This window comes from Protopterus annectens, chromosome 8.part0 (genome assembly GCF_019279795.1).
Source record: "Protopterus annectens isolate FY-2018-M chromosome 8.part0, PAN1.0, whole genome shotgun sequence".
In the NCBI taxonomy this organism is placed as follows: Eukaryota; Metazoa; Chordata; order Ceratodontiformes; family Protopteridae; genus Protopterus; species Protopterus annectens.
The window spans coordinates 1,902,497,747-1,902,517,473 of record NC_056741.1 but is presented as its reverse complement, the minus strand read 5'-3'; positions in this window follow the sequence as shown (position 1 = coordinate 1,902,517,473).

Sequence of the window (19,727 nt, the reverse complement as noted above, 5' to 3'; positions counted from 1 at the left end):
GGCAGCAGCAGCAGCTGGCAGTCAGCATGGATGACAACAGGCTCGCGCATGCCCCCATAGTGCCAGCAGCCCCAGGAATGCTGGGTCTGTGCTGTCATTGGAACGCCCTAGGAGATCACGTGCATGTGGCTCTGGACAGTCCCAACAGGGACTTGTGTCCAGTCAACACACTCCCGCTTCTGATGACAGTACCCAGTCTGGCTTGGTACTGGATACGGTCCGTAGCACCCCTGCCAGGCACAGGTACCATGTCCATGCACACAGACACTGATCTGTATGGCCTGCCAGGTGCAGTCTGTGGCTGTCCACAAACCCCTGTATATGGCAGCCATGAGGTGGAATTGTGTGCGTGCATACACACATGTGAAATGTTAACACCTAGGGCAACCACATACACGCACACACTGCACCAACACTGCCCCACCCTGTACTGCTGCCCCTCACCAACACACATACACACACATGTCAATTGGTGGTATCAGTGGCTGACTCAGGCATACCTAATCCACACCCTGTGCATATGATGATTCTGTGCCACCTCCTGCAATCTCCAACATCATTGCGGGAACAGGTAAACACATTGCTGATGCACAGGGTGACTACATAGAAGTGTATTAGTAGTATCATGTTGGTAACAGTACAGTGTGCTGCTATGACTGTGTGTTTATCCCAGCATGCCTGCTGCAGTAACTGTATGAATGTCCTGAATTGTTCTCTGCACCCATAGTACATACCAACGTATAACAGCTGCACATAATTGCATGCCAGTGGTAAGGTTGTCAACAGATAACTGCATACATGGGTAGCACAGAGGGAAAGCTAATGCAAGTAGTGATATGCAATGGTGGACATGTACAGTAATGGTGTCAAGTTGCCCACAACGACTATGCCATGTGGATGCTTGCTGGCATCTGCGCTGCGTATTCCTGGGTACATGTTGATAGTGCCTGCATATTTGCATTGTTACTTACTGTTATTGTTACCCCTTCTTTGTTGTACAATGCATTACTTCCAGCTCTGTTTACTGTAGCTTTGTTTGCATGCATGTCCGCTTGGAGTCCCCTGGAACACTGCTTACACCTGCATTGCAGAGTTACAGTGCTTCTGTAGTCTTCTAGTGACATCTGCATAGCGTACGATACGTATGTCAACTTTACACATGACAGAATGTCACTGTCTGTCCTGTAAGCATGTACGTTGCCTGTGACACATTGCACACGTCTTACCTGGCATTTACCCACGTGTGCAGTCATATATGTCAGTGCTATGAAACAGTAGTGGTACACCCACACATACACACCTTCAGTATGTTGTTCCCCATTGGCCCTATGTGTTGGTACTCACCATGGCAATCACACTACTAGGGTAGCATGTGCAAAGGTAACCTGTGAATCGCCTCTATGGTCCAGTTGTGGTTTATGTGAGTCATGTGTCATTGTCTCAGCTGCCACATGTATGCAGTCAGCCATCACCCTTGGCCAGGAACGTACAACACGTGTGGGATGCCACCACACAGCCAATCTGGGGACCAGTCTCTCTGAACCCAGTAATGCCATACCCTGTCAAGTGGCATGTCATATATACTACGTCCTGGACAAACGTCAACCCCAATCCCTGCTGCTACTATTGATAATACCCCTGAAGATGTTCCTGATAGTTTTGACCAGTTCTTTACTGAGACATTTCAGGCCCTAGCTAGCCATCTACCTCCTAGCTCCCCTGGTCCTGAAAGTAGCACCCCTAGAAAACGACTTGTGTCCAGCTGCCAACCAGTCACCACTTCACTTCTCCGTACCTTGATTGTAACAGTGAAACCCACTACACTTTCTGCTGATCAACTCTCTGCCGAGTACCTATCAAGACCAGATGATGCTATTGCTTATCCCATCTCAAAGGTAATCAAAGGAACCATGTTAGAATCTAACTTTCCCACCATCTGGAAAATGTCATATGTAATCCCACTTCACAAAGGAGGCAGCTCTACTGAAGTCTCCAATTATAGGCCAATAGCTATACTCTCTCCACTTGCAAAGATTATGGAAACTTTTGTCATAGACAAGTCATGCACCACCTAATCCAAACCTGCATTATGGCAGACACTCAGCATGGCTTACGTCCTCATCACAGCACTACATCAGGCCTCCTAGCCTTTACTAACACCATAAGCCATACTTGCAACAATAATTATATATCCACAGCCCTCTTTTTGGATATTCCAAAGGCATACGATATGGATGATCACCAACTTGTACTCCACACCCTGCAAAGACTGTCTAGATACTGGAGCCTTCCAATGGTTTCAATCCTACCTGCATGGTCGACAGCAGGCTGGCCTCTGGCAGAACAAACTCTCTAACCTTCTACCTAACACCCTCAGAGTACCACAAGGCTCTATCCTAGGGCCCTTGCTGTTCTCCATCTTCATTAACGACCGTTATACTGTCATCCCAGAAGTCAGCTGAATACTCTACTCTGATCTGCTCAGCCACATCTCCAGTAGAGTTATGGTCAGCTACCCAGACCACCTTTAATACAATAGCAAACTGGCTTTCTGAACATCATCTGATCCTAAATCACAATCAACTAACCTGCTGTTATTTCACCAACACGTAGGTCTACCACTTTCACCGTTACCATAACATCAACTGATGGCACAATAATCTCCCCTGACCCATCTCAGGAACTATTAGGTGTCATCATAGACAATAATCTCAAATGTGACATACATGTTAACCAGATTATCAAAGCCATCAATAGAAAGCTAGGGTCACTTTACAGAATTAAAGCCTTCCTAGCCCCTCCAGCTAAAGGTGCCATAGCTCGCTCACACCTTGTTTCAACCCTTCTGTGTGCATCCCCTCTACTCTCGAATATGAACAAGACTGTCCTTAACATACACTCAATTTGCTACAACCACATTGCCAGGTTTGCCACTGGGCTGTTTTTTAGGACACATCATTGCATCAATATAAATCAGCTTGGTTGGCTTGCAATACCCAGCCTAATACAGTATAAGCAACTGATTATGGCCTATACAATCCTCTATAATCCAGACAATACTCCTGCACTTCAAATATTATCACCCCCTATCACAATCCAAGACTGCTTCGATCCTCTAACAAAGTACTACTTCAGACTAGCAAGTTTAATAACACAGCCGGTGATTCTCTCTTTGCAAACCCTGTAAGTAAATCCTGGAACTCATTTCCAGCTGATATTACCCTACTGTCCACCTTAGGTCAATTTAACAGTAGACTCAAACAACATTTGTCACTTAACTGGCTATGTCAATGTATGAAGCCTGGCTAACTCGAATGTGTAAATTCTGTGAACCACTTTACTGTGTAATTTTAATTGAATCCTGATTTGTGCTCAGGTCTAACAACCTGTGGAACATGTTTGCTTGCTTACTTATGTTATCTCTGTAAATAATTGGTTTGTAATATGTAATGCTAGTATTATGTAACGCTGTATCTGCTACCCTCATAGCTTGTCTCCACGGGCCTCCCCTGGAAATGGACATGTATCCAGTTGGGCTATCCCAGTCAACAAATGTAGGAGAAATAAATATATCAATACAATATATTACAGTGACGACAATACCAGTCAGACATTGACACACACTGACAGCATGCTGAACACACTGGGGCATACGTGGGGACTCAGAATAGCAGCCTGCCTGGGCATCACACACCTCCACAGCTGGCACACAGGCATATGTTCCATCGGAACAGAGCACATGCCACACATGGCACGCACATCCCCTGTGCCACACACTCACAGACTTTAGGGCTACACAACACACCTGCTACAGACGTGTCAGGTACCTGTCTTGTGTGCTGCACTGGGGTCTCGCTCAACAGGCTGTATCTGGTAAAGGTCACAGTGATATGACTCAGGGGCACTATGGTCCACCACAGCACACATGCATACAGGTCAGTCAGAGGCATGGACAGATATGACTCACTCATTGACCATGCCAGTGTGGCTGCCTGAGACATACCTCCCTGCACTACATGATAGGGAACATAGAATGGATCTCTCAGCATGTGGCACAGGCCAGTATGAGCCTGATGTTGGTTGCCAACATACCCTCACCAGGTATTCTACCACTATATGTGGGAAGGGTGTTGTATGTCTACATTATGCTCGGTCTCCACTGTCATTCATAGGGTATCCACTGGCTGTCAACATGTGCTTACATGCTAGGAAAGCCACAATGATGTGCACGGGTCATCTTGCACGTGACACCCATGGCCCGATGTATAATGGCAAAGCTCCTTGGTACACACATACTGCCTTATGCTGCAGGACATGGTTTACATAGCGACCTCCATGGGTATCACACAGGTTTGGACACTAACAGTGCTGCTACACAACAACAGCAGTGTACACCGGAAGATGCATGCACCAGACACTGCCCTCAGCACAGTGAACTGCAATGTCTGTGCAGTACCAGATTCATGATTCATGGCTCACAGGTGTTACCCATCACTGACAGGTTATGCCCCATACCATGCCTGTCGTCCCCTACACATGTCACACACATGGATTGGGGGGTGGTATCCCAAGGTAACACAGATACACACACCTCCAGGTTGTTGGCACAGCACAAACCATCAGGGCCTACTCATGTGCAGCTGACAGTGTGTCGGACTACATCTGGTTCATAGCCTGGCACACACAACCCTCACATACACAGGAAGACCACCTATCCTCCATAACAACACCGGCAATATGACAGTCTCATGAACTGTGTTTATAAGGCCATACTGCATCCAGCCAAACATTGTGTGTGAGCATTACTGTAGCTACAACACACTAGTTGAAGAGTTCACAGCATGTGGTCACCGAATTACAGTGGAATGACATGTTACCACTACCACAACAGGTGGGAACATGCAGCACCTGTACATCGACTACATGTACACTATATGGCCCAGACCAGATGTGTATCCCTTGCTGTAGGTGTTTCACCATAGACACCCACACTGTGTAGGGACATACCACGTGCGGACCCTGCACAGTAAGACACAGTCATATTGGTATACATTGCAAATACCATTTATCCACATGAAGCATGTGTCAGACATGGTAACTACTGCAGGTCACAGGTATTTATGTGTATGTGTCACACACATACATCATGTGTGCAATGCCATTGCTGGTTTAGGCAATGGCATGCATTGTTATGTACAAACACCCACACAAGGTCATACTGTGTGACACCACCACACGTGACAGTTGTGGGTTACCAAAACATACCTATCTGTACTCTGACATTGGTAATAGCCACAGTAGCAGAGCACACTATTGGCATTACTAGCCAACTAGCCCTGTTTGGCTGTGCTGATAGTGTGGTGACATCCCCTGTGTTTACTGGGGGAGTATGCAGCATCTGGTATATTGTAGTATTTGCCAAAAGGATCTGTTTTCTCACACTTGCATTTACACACACCCTACTACCCCCACACACATGTACACTTGCCATTTGTAGGATTCATTCCCCTACCTAACTAAGTCATGACATGTGAGAGAGAGACGCATTAGCGAGGCGCACTATTCGGTTTACTAGATAGTATCTCTTTTCTGGCTATACTTATCGGGTGCTGACAACATCAGTATTTTGAAAGAGTAATGTGCATCAGGTAGTGTGATCTCCTGCTTGCCAAAACTAACATGTTTTTCATACGGAAATGCACACACATGAACTCCCCACATCCAAACACCCACACATGCCATTTACAGGTTTCAAACCCCTACCTAACTACATTACAATACTCAGGAGAAATGCATTAGCAGAGTGTGCTATTCGCATTACTGGGAGGGTTCCCTTCTCCTGCTGTACTTATAGGGTGCTGACATCATCTGTGCTTAGAAAGGGGAGTGTGCATCCTGTAGTGTGTTCTCCCAGTTGCCAAAAGGGAGATTTCCTTCACACATATTTGCACACACACAGTAACCCCCCCATCCAAACACACACACTTGCAGGATTCATACCACTACCTAACTATGTTATGACACTCAAGACAGACGCATTAGCAGAGTGCGCTATTCACATTACTGGGAGGGTTCCCTTCTCCTGCTGTACTTATAGGGTGCTGACATCATCTGTGTTTAGAAAGGGGAGTGTGCATCCTGTAGTGTGTTCTCCCAGTTGCCAAAAGGGGGATTTCCTTCACACATATTTGTACACACACAGTAATCCCTCCATCCAAACACACACACTTGCTATTTGCAGGCTTCAAACCACTACCTAACTATGTTATGACACTCAAGACGGACGCATTAGCAAAGCATGCTATTCGCATTAGTGGGAGGCTTCCTTTCTCCTGCTGTACTTATAGGGTGCTGACATCATCTGTGTTTAGAAAGGGGAGTGTGCATCCTGTAGTGTGTTCTCCCAGTTGCCAAAAGGGGGATTTCTCTTACACATATTTGCACACACACAGTAACCCCCCCATCCAAACACACACGCTTACAGGATTCAAACCACTACCTAACTATGTTATGACACTCGACACGGACGCATTAGCGGAGCGCGCTATTCGCATTACTGGGAGGCTTTTCTTCTCCTGCTGTACTTATAGGGTGCTGACATCATCTGTGTTTAGAAAGGGGAGTGTGCATCCTGTAGTGTGTTCTCCCAGTTGCCAAAAGGGACATTTCCCTCACACATATTTGCACACACACAGTAACCCCCCCATCCAAGCACACACACTTGCCGGATTCAAACCGCTACCTAACTATGCTATGACACTCGAGACGGACGCATTAGCGGAGCGCACTATTTGCATTATTGGGAGGCTTACCTTCTCCTGCTGTACTTATAGGGTGCTGACATCATCTGTGTTTAGAAAGGGGAGTTTGCATCCTGTAGTGTGTTCTCCCAGTTGCCAAAAGGGGCATTTCCCTCACAAATATTTGCACACACACAGTAATCCCCCCATCCAAACACACACACTTGCAGGATTCAAACCACTACCTAACTATGTTATGACACTCAAGATGGACGCATTAGCGGAGCGCACTATTCACAATACTGGGAGATTTCTCTTCTCCTGCTGTACTTATAGGGTGCTGACATCATCAGTGTTTAGTAAGGGGAATGTGCATCCTGTAGTATGTTTTCCCAGTTGCCAAAATGGACATTTCCCTCTCACAGCCTTTCACACACACAAACCCCACTCACCCACACACACACACTGAGCATTTGCAGGATTTGAACCCCTACTTAACTATATTATGACACCTGAGGGAGACGCATTAGCAGAGTGCACAATCCAAATTACTGGGCATTTGGTCTGCACCTGTAGTTTTTCTAGGGTGCTGACATCTTTATTTCCACAGAGGTATGTAGATGTAGTACTACCTGTCAGGTGGGGGATAGCATATATATGCATTTGCAGCCACCTACGTCAGGGTCAGATATGCACATCGCACTGGCAGGTTATGTTCTATACCATGCTTTGGGACCACAGGACCTGTAACACACAACACAACCAGTCCAGAACACCACACCCACATCCAGGACACACACTTAGCTTCCCTGGGAACAGTGCCAGGATATGCAGGTATTCACATACACCATTCCAGTTGTTAACATCAGGTACAGGCATATTGTGTGTGAGAACTACTCAGGCCTCTACCACTTTACCCTACAGCCACTACAATTTGTGGGTCCATGTGCTATGGCAGAACCATACACCACAGCCACATGGATGAATACATATTGCACCTGTCCATCTGCAGCATGGGTACTCACTGTTCCACACCAGAGGTAGACCACCATTGTTGATATCTGACCATGACCACCTTTCCCTGGACATCCATATCTCATCTCCACCCCCAGGCAAGGTTGTCACTGCACACAAACTGTGTTTAGCACAAGCAGACTCTACACTTGTGTAGACTGGGGTGGATGACTTCAGAGGACCCATGCTGGAGGACTATACTGGCCACTCAGCATAATCCTTGACACTTGCATCCTATGAGCATGTGTACAGTTTGCATTGGTCATGCTATCCCACATGTACCCATGACTGCTTCACAACAAGACACCTGTCAGCTGTACAATGGCCATATATGCACCGTTCTACAGAGTGACCTAATACATTGCAGAGCTGTAGCCCACAGAGGGAGGACATCTGTGGATGGTTCCAGCACAGCACTTCATTCACACATACTCATTACAACACAGTGTTGACAGTGTAATCGTCCAGAGAATGCAGATAGGGCTCCCCTTAGTCTGTTATTGATGGACACCTACTGTCAGAGATCCTCGGCAACCCTCTCACAGCACACACTGACAACATGGCTGTGGCTTAGCACATTCAATCCCTGAGACCTCCACGGTGCCCCTGCTTGACAGAGGCACAGCTCACTAGCCTCACATGTTGCCTTCTGTGACCTACTTTACAGTGGCACGGTAGCCTACTATCCTGGGGATGCAGATGCCAAGCACACTCTGGCTGAGCTGTCATTCCCTGGGGCAGGAAGCCTAGTATTGACCTCTACACCCATATGTTCAATTGTTGAATGCACAATATTTGTTGTGCTGTTCTGCTGTTTGCAGGTCTTTATTGCCATAGCATTCCCTGTTCCTATGACCAACTTGTGTATCTGTGGCAGATGTTTGCATATGACGGCGATCCACTATATCACTTATGTCTCTGTGGTCATTTACTGTGTGCACTGGGCTGATTGCTGTGTTGTGGTTGGTTCCTGGACTGACACGTACAAATACCAGATATGTGTGGCCAACTGCTACATGGAGATATGGCCTAAGTGTGTGAGCATGCCCAGTTCAGCCTTTCCATGGCATGTTGTTTGACATATGCCTCATTTATCAAAGTGTTCGAGCATGCCCAGTGTGAGCTTTCCATATGTTGCACTCTGAAGTCCAACACATATTTGGGTGTGTGTGACCTTCGACATTATCGCACGTTTATGATTGTGTGCTGGGTGTCATGTTGTGTACTAACTGGCCTACTGCTTCGTGTCTGCCACAACAGGGATTATACTGTGCCTGCAGGAATTGCATGGGATACTTTGCAGACAGTTCTCAACATACTTTCATAATGATCTAACACTGTAGTACCGTATAGTGTACTGGTTCGGTACTTTCACTGTAGTGGACAGTATCCTGGGCTTTAGTCCTATCACTGCTTGACATCTTCATAGTGAGCACAACAGACTGTGTAGGGGCCAGTTGTGCACATATGACCATGTTGCAATATGTTCAGATATGGACTACCTACACCAGGCTCGTCCATCATTGCTAGTGTATTCCACAACATGGGTGGACATTGGCAAACACTAGCGATGTTCCGTAGGCCATTTCTGATGGTAGTCACAGGGTGTGTTTGTCCTTTGACACACATTGCAACTGGAGTTTGCCATTACATATGTCATGGTTGGTATACTATGCCTCTGTCTACCTCTGACATAACAGTGATACCCAGGGTAGCCTACCATCTCCCATACACTCATCAGGATGCCTCTTGAGGGGTGTCGATATGTGGCACTCTGGCTGACCTGTACCAGGAGTTTACTGAAGTGTGGGGGTGCCTTCTGTGTTATGGATCATTGTGTACAGCTTGTCCTATGTATGTCAGTGCTGGGGTTCAGGTCTCTCATGTGCATAGCTCACTGCCATTCAGATTGTACAAGGTGCAACATGCTAATTCATTCCAGGTTGGACATGGCTTCATACATCAGGCACAGCTTTCCTGTAGCTGGGAAGGATGGCGGTGTGTGGGGCTGCAGTTTGTTTACTCAGACAACACATGGCATCTGTTCAGGCTCTTTGCTACCCCTGGTGGGGTACTGTTGTGGACTTTACAGTTGTTGGAGGTGTCTGCTGCGGTATATCCCACAGGGGCTATTGTAGTCAGTTGTGATGCTGATGGAGGATGGCTGCAGAGCCAGAGTGAGTTCCCCTTATCTACATCTGCCAGCCTTCATGTTTGGGTGGGTATATGGTACATGTTTCTGTGAACACTACAGACACATGTTTGTCCAGTGCAGGATATTTATCACCTTTTGTACCCAGGTCTTACATTACATGTTAGGTGCCTCATGGGTTAACACCTGCGTGGTAATTTGTGGGCACTTACTGTATATCCACGGTGGTTGTCTATACACAGTTCTGCAATTAGCTTGCTGACATGGCTATGGCTACAGTTGTCTGTTTGTAGGTGGCCCTTTTTTGGGTTGCTTGTGTCAGCTGGGGTCAGATATGGTGGGCTGTTTGTACTCCTCTGCATACATGCTCAGTCACAGTCCTTCCATGTTGGCCTATACCTATGGGACATGTATACAGAATTGGGGTGGGGGGGCATGACCAGGCCTTGTGGGATGCCACTCATATCCACTTTGTAGTCTGACATGGATGCGGCATGTCTGACCATGTCAGTTCTGTCCTTGGTCTGCTTTGCAACCCCTCTACTGACATAGGGGTGTATATTTAAGCTGGTGAACATATCCATACTAAACACGTACGGTATTGTCTAGAAGCATGTGCACGGTCCAGCTACGCTGTGTGGACCACATAGCCCTCATCAATGACCTTAATGACTGCTTCAAATGGGTCAGACATGTTTAGGGGCCGGTTCTGCAGTTACAACAGCCACAGTGTGTAGGGTCCAGTATCAGTAGGTCCACATTAGCCTTCTGTCTGCGGTACATACTGATCCTTTCCATAGCTGTGCAGAACAAGCTTGTCAGGATCCTGGGGTGGTAGTCTGGGGTATCCATTCAGGCAACACCTTTGTTGTGATGGACCACTGTTGTTGTACACTGCTCTTTGGGTACATATCCTGTGGTAAGGCTGACATTGGCCAGTAGTGTGATTTTGCATTCCATTACTCTTGGGGTCCATGTTGGCCTCAGCACAGGACACCATCACATACCTTTGCTGCTGTGTGTTCTGCTTTGCAGATGATGGCTGTTACCTCAGCATCTGCAATGTCAGGGGCCATCTGCTGTGATAGGTATTTTGCACTTGGGGGGGCTGTTTGCACTGCACCTGACAGGTTGTATGTTAGCAATATGTGTGTGTGTTTGGTATGTTGTTTGTAATATCTGTGTGATTCGGAGCATATCTGTGGATGCCCAACATGGTTCCTACCATCAGTTGGGTAAGCCTTGTGATTATCCTTAGTGTCCTGTATGTGTTGTATCTTCATAGGTTCATGGGTTCATAGTAGGCTAGACACCCTAGGCCATTAGTAAGCCTAGCTAAAGTGTGTGTGTCTTTCACCACCCCTTGCTATGTTCAATTATGGCCATTTATGAGGTTCTTCACTGTGCCTCTGTCTGGTCGTGACACAGTGGGGACCCCCAGTATAGATGTACGGTCATCGATCCACTTGGCAATATTCCTGTTGAGGGGTGTCAGTGAGGGGCTCTGCCTACCATGGATTGGAATCCTGTTTCTGGGTGTGGGGAGCCTATGGGTTATGTATCTGTCCCTCCAGCACATCTTATTTCATTATGTGTTGAGGTTGACATCTGTGGCTCTCACAGCTCCAATGGCTTTGATTTCCTGTGGTGTAGCATGTCCATTACTCCTGTGTTGGACATGGCCTGGTACAACAGACATACAATGCCTCTGTGTAGGCAGTGTGTGACTGCAGTCAGCTGGGGTGTCTACAGCCAGACAGCATATGACATATATTTCACACCCTTTATCCTGTTGGTGGGGTAACTATGAGTTCTTCCGAACCGCTGCAGGTGTCACGTATGGTACATCCCATATGAGTCATTGTACTAGATTATGGGTCTGATAAGGGAACAGTACAGCGGCACAGTGACCTCTGTTGTTATTGATGTGAATCCTTTCATGATACGGTGTCCAGTATCAACAGTCTTCATAGCCACATTGGCATTGTGGCTGTCACATGACAGATTAATGTCGACCTGTGTCCCTAGGTCCTTGATGACTCCTTGCATACATAATGGTTTGACACCTATGTGGTACTTTGTGTACCTTGTCTGGTATTTGGTGGGACATCCATACTGTCCAGTGTCCTCGGATGTCTTGGTGGGGTTCTTGTGTGTGAGAGTGTGGTCTGTCGCATGCTACGGACTGTACAGCAGTTTTGACTACAGTTATGTGCACATGGGTGGTGTCCGCTGCTTTGTGCATTGTCAGTTACCTGGCTATATGGGTGTCTGTGCTGCATATGGATACTCTCCCTCCTTTGATGTCTTGGTGCAGGTGTTGGGGCCATGACACATGGTATGTGGTATAACCTAGTAGTGCTGGTGTGCTATCACTAGGCCTGCAGCAGGCTTCTGTCACTGGACAGGCATCAATGTTCTCCATAATGGGAAGTGCCTCAGGGTCATGCATATTGCAGTTTACACATCTGGCATTGGCCAACATTACCCTTATGTTTCCTACCACTTATGTTTTCTAGGGTGGTGGGTAGTCTTTTTGGCCTTGCCTACATACGGCTCTATGGAGGCGGCAAAGGCCTTATCCAGTATCCAGACGCACATGGGTAACAGCTGACAGCCACCCCTGTAACAGCAGCATGGCTTGTCATGCTTGACATCTCAAGCAGACACACATTACACCCTCTTGGACTGACAGCTGTAACTGTGCCAGCTGTTAAACATGAGCATTCTGTGTTTGTACTGTGGCATCATTCTTGGTGAGGGTTGGATGCTGCACACAGCCAGTGTCATCCCGCCCTGGGGTACATACTTGGAGGGACCATCCATGTCTCATTTGATGTTGACCAGGGAGGTACATCTCAGGTAATTCACACCAGCAGGGACATTGAGTGCATCATATTTCCGCTTGCTTTGGGGTGACCTGCGTACCTGTGTTAAGTGGCATTTTATGGCTACCTACAAGCAGCTTACTCTACCCTTTCCCTTGTTCAGTCTGGTGAGTGAGACAGCTGTGTGTCTGCCTATACAGACACCTATTACGACTGTATCAGGCATGTTGTTTCTCCTTCGTGCCTGTGACTGTTTGGCACACCAGCTTTGCGTACTATTCATTGCATGTGCTATGTTTGAAGGTTGTGGTTGCTTGTGATCTACTTTGGAGGTGTCTGTTGGTGTGGTGTGTTTGTAATTAAGGCCTCTGGGAATATTTGTCTGTGTTTATGTGTTTGGTTTACAGTTGTGGTAGGTCTATGTGGGACTGGGTTTGTGGTGTATGTGGTTACCTTCTCCTCCTGACTAGTGTTGACAGTACTGAGTTGTTGGAGCTCAACCTCTGCTTTGGATACATGGTTGCATCTATCACATATGTTTGTATTTATTGGGGGGTGTTGTGGTTGTCTGTGTACTTGGTACTGGCATCACATTGCCTCTGGATTCATAGGTTATACTTGTTGTGGCTGGACTTAGTGGATTGTATGTGTGGACATATGTTGTTGCCATACTACTGGTCAGTGATTACTTCCCTTTTTATGTTTGCTCTATCATGTGGTATCTTCCTCATTCTCTTGCATGGTTTGGTAATGGCTGGAGGCCACCATGCCAGATGCCTGCGTGTATGGCATTGTGTGTTGTTGTTATTTGTGATTGCATACTCCAAGCATTCCTGGCTGTGTTCATGGAATGCCTGTATAACATGTTCTGTGGTGTGCCCCATATTCTGCACTTGCACAGGGCCTTTTGTGGATTCAACATCAGTTTTGAGGGCTGCAACCTATACTTTACACATGTTTTTCACTGTGGTATTCTGGCCAAGGACAGGGGTCAGGGTGTGAATATCCAGTGTGCTTACTCTATGGTCTGGTCTTACCAGTGAGGGGTACACTTCTCATCTTGCCATCCAGTACACATGTTGCTGATTATCACATCCAGTATGCTTACCCCTCTTGTGTGAGTAGTACATTGTTCCTGGGCATTTTGGTTTATGGAATCTGGGTAATTTTCTCCTACTGTGTTGGTGCTAGTACAATGCTACTGGTGTATGTCTGGGTATTTTCAGTCAAGCAATATAATGTGGTTTGAGGGGCTTGATATATTCTGTATTCCGACATAGGCCGGGTGCTGTTCCTGGTATAAGGACAGTGGTCTGCAGCAGGCTATATACTGCGAGGCACTTTTAGCCATTGGTATTTGACCATGGTTATTCCATGCTGCTTCTTGTTGTGGTACCAACATGGGGGTGTGGTTATCCTTGCCATTTCTTGCTAGTCACCCTCCTTTTGTAGCTTGTTCCATGTTTTGTGGCTGTACAGCACAGTATGAGGTGTGACCTGGTAGTGTTAGGGTGCTGATGTGAGCCTTGCCCAGTTCTCTATTACAGGACTGGTATCTACATTCTCCTTACTGTGTGCATTTACACTGCACACATCTTGCTGTTTATACATCTGTCATGGGGTAGTATTACATCTAGGTTCCTGTCCCTTGTAGAACCTATGAGGTTGGGTTTGTGTTTTGAGACATCTATTCAGGGCATGCTGTGGGTACTGACAGCCTTTGCCAGTATCCATGGGGCATGACATGATAGGTGCATGCCACCCCTAGCAGGTGGTGCATCATGTCAAACTCCGCATATCTTCCCAGCCTGTAACACATTGGCTCCCCTTTGGCTGACTGCATTACTTCAGCCAATTATTGTACTTGATCCTCTTGTCTTCATAGTGTGGCATCATGCTTGGTGAGGGTGAGATGTTAGGCAGGGTCTTCATGTTTGCATATACTAGATAGTGTTACATTGCTTAACACATGGCAATCATGCCTCAGGTGGTGCTGCAGGGCTGCCTCTGTCGGATGCACATAATACACTTCCTGTACATGTTTGAGAGCAGGTTGTGTCATGTTAGGCATCCCTGTTACTATATGAGTGAGTCAGAGAGGGATATCATTCCCAGGGTTCCTACTGAGCCAGTGTATGTGCTATGCTTTGCCTCTTTGCCAAGGCCAGGGCATACTGGGCACGCCTCCTTCTGCCTACTGGGGCAGGCTCAGGTTGTTCCTCCTCCGAGTCACGCTCTGCCTGTGATGGCCTTGGCAATGCTGGGGGGCTGTTTGTACTGGCCCTATGCTGGTCCTGCTGCAGCTGTTTTCACAAGATCATATTATGTAGCATAGCACATACCATGACAATTTGGGTACATGTAGTTGGTGTGTACTGCAAGGCTCTACCAGATGTGTCTAGACACCGGAACCGTGACTTGAGCAGCCCAAACACACGTTCTATCACATTACATGTTTGTGCGTGTGCCTCATTATGGCGTTCCTGTTCAGGTGTGTGTGCGTTTCTGATGAGTGTCATCAGCCATGGCTCCAGTGCATAACCTGCATCCCCCAATAGGTGTCCATGTGGGATGTCCCCATTAGCAAATGTCTTGTACAGCTGCATCAAATGCCAGATGTGGGAATCGTGATAACTCCCAGGGCAGCCAGCACACACATTCATTATTATGCCCTGGGCATCACACGACCTGGCAGTTGATGGAGGGGAAGCCCTTGCGGTTAATGTAGGCCCTACCCTGCTCACCGGCTGGTGCTTTGATGCATATGTGCGTGCAGTCTATAGCACCCAGTACTTCAGGGTATTCTGCTATTTGCTGGAAGGGATGCATATTGCTGGCCAATACCTCTCGGGCATTGGGGAAATATACATGATCACCGGCATGTGCTGACATGGCATACAGGAACTGGTGTAGTACCCTGGAGGCTGATGCCTGTGATATCCCCATCATATCGCCAGTTGGTCTATGGAAGGTACCTGTTGCTAGTATTCTTAGGCCAACACATACATTGGTTTCCACTAGGATGGGTTCCCCTCTGTTGGTTCTATGTGTGAGGCATGGCCTGCAAAGCACAACAATTTTCTGCAGGAGCTCTCTGTCCACTCTGTAGCATTCTACTATCTCCAGCTCATGTAACCCATGGTAGGTGACCCTGGGCCTGTACACTCTTCTCTGTCTCCTCAGTGTGGGTTGTCTGGCACCATCTGCATTGTCACCACCCTCAGCAAGTCACCTATGTCTCATTATGACAGCTATGGCAGCCCCTAACATTTCTGCTCTGAGTGAAGCTTTTTCAGTTTTCACTTCTATTAGCTTACTCCTGTCTTGCAGTGTCTCTTAATGGAAACATCCTGCACTACTGTTTGCAGAGTTTTAAGTGCTGGGTTGGGCTACTATTCTGCCTGTGTAATTGCCTGCTTCTAATTGTTTTCACCTGCTAGCTTCAGCAGTTATCCCTGCTAGCTTCCTATTAATTGTGTTGCTTCCTTTTTCCTCTCTGTTTCCTCAGGGGGGAGCAACTTGCATACTATCTGAAACATGCTCACAGTGGCTTACACGCGCGCACATGTGCTTACACAGTTCAGAATCTACTTATTCGGGTTTAAATGTGCGTACACACGCGCATACACTGTTACACATCAGCCAACAGCCTCCAACATACTCAGCCTGCCTTACACGTGCGCACACCCGTGCAAACAGTGTTAAACATCTCCCAACATGCTCCCACATGCTCACACTGCCTTACACGCACGCACACTGTCCTACTCGCGCTTCATGGCGCACACATGCGCATGCACGGCCAGCAAGAAACTTTGGTGTAGGTAACAGTGTACACCTTCCATTTCTTGACTTTCCATTACTTATCTAGTGGCACACCTCTTTCCATGATCTGAGTCTGTCATCTGTCATGTTACACTGGCCTCCAATGAACTGCATTTCTTTCTACCATTCCCCCCTGTGATGTCACCTATCTCCTACTCTAATCCTACCCCTTTTGTATCTCTTACACTACTCAGACTGTGCTCATTTGGTATGTGACTGTGAGATTCAGTATCTGAACCCTCATTTACATGAGATTGCCTACTATTGCTTAGTTACATGTCTTGGACTCAGCTTCCCCCCTTAGCAACCACTACACAATGGCCATGTTGGTTTTAGTCTGCTGGTCCCTGCATTGTCATTCCATGTATTGCATGAGACCCACATTTGTGGGTTTATAACCTTCTTTTTTATGGTTTTATACAGAGCAGCCCATTTGCGCGGGGCTGAGCTGGGTTTAAACATCGGCAATCGCAGAAAAAAAAAATTATATTTTTAAATTTTTGCATCAGGTTATCTTGCCAATGGTCACATATTTGGCCATTGGCATGCTGCCTGAATCATATGCAACCTTTTTTTGGAGCTGACATCGCTCCGTTGTGGATTTTGAAGAAATTTACTCAGTTGTCAACTGAGTACATTTCTGCAGCTAAAACGTCTCCTACATGGACTGGTTTCTGCTTCGTGGATCGCTAATATACCTCATTTGCATACCTTTCGGATGCAAGTGAGGTATTTAGCATGTCCACGCCCAGTCCATGTAAGAGACGTTTTAGCTGGTCTCTTACACGGAGTTTAGGGCTGTTCCTGGATCGCGAGGCTTGCATGGAGTGTTGCACGTCTCTTACACTCCGTGCAAGCCTTCGTGAATCCTACCCATTGTGTTTACTGTGACTTATAAAATTTCATTTAAGATGTAAAACCTAAAAAATACTACCACTATAAAAACAGTTGGTGCTGAGGTTTGCCATTTATACTTCTTTCATAAGTCCTATAGTTCCAGAGATATGAACATTTGTTTGAAATGTGAGGAAATAATTTGATTCTGTGAAAAGGCTTAGGCTCCACCCATTGGAAGTTACAGTGCAAACTTCCAGAGTTATGAGTTAATTGGGTAATTTGTTTGAATCAGTTTGTTCATTTGCTACTGTTATATTTAAAAAAAAATACACTTTATGCATCTCAGCTTAGCTAGGGTTAAACTATTCCTGGCGCCATAAAATCTGCTCTTCTAACTTTCCCTTAGAACTACTAGTTTTTTAGTTTTAGCACTCAAATCTGTTTCTTTGAGCTCAGCCCTTGTTCAGAACTCATTGTAAGCACTAAATAAGCTACAAATTACTACAACACTCAACTTTCCTCACTTGTCTAGAGGAAAACAAGTTTTTACTACTTAATAAATTATCACCTATCCAGGCATGTCTAAGGGTCAGCTCTTGGTGTTTTCTCTTGTCCACCTGATGAATCTGGGCATCTTGGGGCAATGCAGCAATTGCCTGATATACACAGACAACCTTCTCCTCCCACCACCCAACACTACAACCTGTGAGAGATGAACTTATATAGACAAACTGGAAGCAAAGCTCTCTTCAACCAAGACTGGAATAGACAGTCAAGAGGAGAAGGTAAACACTTGCACCACACCACATTCATCACATAGTCCCTCAAAACCTACACCACGAAAACACACACATAGAAACACAAAACACACACCTACATTAATGGAGGCTCTCAATAAAAATCTGCTCAAGCAACAGAGACCTCCAAAGCAGAAATGCAAGCAACTTTCACCCCCCAACACAACCCAAATGACACATAGCCCACAAACTCAGTGTGCCACTCAACCACAGCCCATAAGGCATAACAATGTACCCGACACTCTAGTCATAGTTGACTCTATAGTCAGACACACTGATGTTCCATTCACCAGGCTAAACAAGGAGAAAGTTATTGTCAGCTACATGTCAGGTGCCAGGATGCACCACATAACGCATGCACTCAGGTCATTCCACAAGTACAAATCAAATATGACTCTGTCATTGTCCATGTTGGTGTGAATGACCTGAGACATACCTCCCTGGACTACATGAAAAGAGACATGGAGGAGCTCTCTGATCTTGTAGCTCAGGCAAGTATGACCCTAGCCCTGAGTAGCATCCTGCCATCACCCAGAATGATACCACAGTACAAGGACAAAATGATTGACTTCAACAATTGTTTAAGCTTCTGGTGTCATTCTAAGGGGATCCAGTATCTGTCTGCCTGAGATGACATGTTCGATAGACCATGATGCTTTGCCAGAGATGGCCTGCATCTGTTGCCCTTAAGATTCTGGATTTTGGCTAAGGCTCTTGCTACCCCTATAGTGCCTTTTTAGGCAAGGTTCAAATGACATATTCACCACCGTAACAGGTACAAGCAAGCAAAATTTGAGGGTATTGCTACTCAATTCTAGAAGTCTAAACCTCAAAATGCATTCACTCGAGGCATTCCTTAAAATGGAGAACATCAAAATCTGGGCAGTGACAGAGACTTGGTTCAAGGCTCTGGAGAGCACCCCTGCATTACCAGGCTATAATTCATGCCATACCTTTCAGGCCACCTAACCTGGACCAAAACACTAAAGGTGGAGGCATATCCATATTCATTAAGGATATCCACACCTCTAGGCTAGTTGCTCAGCATAATTAATCTGAGATTATCCAAGTGCAACTAACTCTGGACAAGACCGCAATCCAAATTGTAACTTGCTAGAGATCCACCACTATGCCCCAGGATTTCCACTCCTTATTTCTTGATACACTGGAAAATATTAAGGTACAACCCAACACCTTAATAATGGGTGATTTCAGCTACCCCACCATTAACTGGGAAAACTACTCATGTACCAACTCTTTTGCTCAACGTTTACTGGAATTCTTAAATTCCAATGCCTTGGATCAACTTATCCGCACCCCCATCAGAGGCAGCAATATCCTAGACCTGGTCATTACCAACATGGGTGACTGGTGTTCCATACCAGAGGCCAATTCCTCATTGGTCAGATCCGACCAGAAGCTAATCAACCTAGACAGTCACATCCCACCGCCACCCATCCCCATTAGGGAAGCCACTGTAAAAAATTTCTCCAAAGCCAACTTGTTGCTTCTTAAGACAGAAGTGGCAAACTTCACG